Genomic DNA, 1,136 nt, shown 5'->3' with positions numbered 1-1,136 from the left:
AGAATGGTCTCCTGGCAGTGTTCTCTTTTAACCTATGATGTAAGTTAAGAGTTCTGTTTCTGAGTGATTATGAAGCAGCAAAGGTACCACTGAAATAACTCACCCACATGACCCTTAATCTTTCATCTATTGAGGCATAAGATCCATGTAAAAGGTTGACTATGAAATCCTCCACAAAGAAAAAATATACCTATGGGTGTGCAAGAGACCTCTTTTTTTGTTTTGTTTTCATAGAGACATAAGCAAGGAACAAACGTAGAGATAAGAGTCTCATGATAGCAGAGAAGTCTTGACCTGTGATCTTGGGAAAAAGCTGTCCATGTCTGGAATGCCACCTGCTTCTGGGGAGAAACTTTCTTGGTTAACTTTATCTTAAAGTCTCCAGTGGGAAGCCTGGGTGGTTGCTGTCGAAATGGGCAAGTTCATGAAACCTGGGAAGGTGGTGCTGGTCCTGGCCAGATGCTATTCCATATGCAAAGCCATCATTGTGAAGAACATTGATGATGGCATCTCAGATCTCCCCTACATGCTTTCGTAGCTGGAATTGACCACTATCCCCGCAAAATGATAGCTGCCGCGGACAAGAAAAAGATCGCCAAGAGGTCAAAGGTCAATTCTTTTGTGGAAAGTTATATAACTACAGTCATCTCATGCTCACAAGGTACTCTGTGGATATCCCCTTGGACAAAGCTTGTCAACAAGGATGTTGTCAACAAGGATGTCTTTAGAGAACATGCTCTTAAATACAAGGCCTGACAGGAGGCCAAGGTTAAGTTTGAAGAGAGGTACATGACAGGCAAGAACAAGTGGTTCTTCCAGAAGCTGCAGTTTTAGAATCCAGTGGGTGTACAGTTCTAAAAGTCTAGAGGGACCCTTTTGAGTTGTGAGATTATGAACCCAAGGTCTAAAGTCCGAAGTTTTGCTGCATTGTGGATGACAAGGGCAGTTGTTCTCAGAAGACCCAATCTCAGCGTTCTGGATCATGAAGGGATTGATTGTCTTCAGTCAGTGGACCATGAAGAGTTTTCTTTATCTGGCGGAAATAGACTTTGTCATAATGCGTTAAAGCTTTGCAGTGTTTAGTCATATCAGAGTTTAGTAATGGAAGATACATGAGGTTCTATTATTAGGTACAT

General features: G+C 42.0%; 1 pseudogene; it reads left to right on the top strand.

Annotated features, from left to right (window-relative positions):
- The first annotated feature begins 412 nt into the window (after positions 1–412).
- Positions 413–834, top strand: LOC103267288 (annotated as a pseudogene).
- The last annotated feature ends 302 nt before the right edge of the window (positions 835–1,136 follow it).

This window comes from Carlito syrichta, unplaced genomic scaffold, assembly GCF_000164805.1.
Source record: "Carlito syrichta isolate Samal-C Ts95f unplaced genomic scaffold, Tarsius_syrichta-2.0.1 Scaffold308099, whole genome shotgun sequence".
Lineage (NCBI taxonomy): Eukaryota > Metazoa > Chordata > Mammalia > Primates > Tarsiidae > Carlito > Carlito syrichta.
The sequence above is the reverse complement of the archived record's forward strand: the minus strand, read 5'-3'. Positions and strand labels throughout refer to the sequence as shown.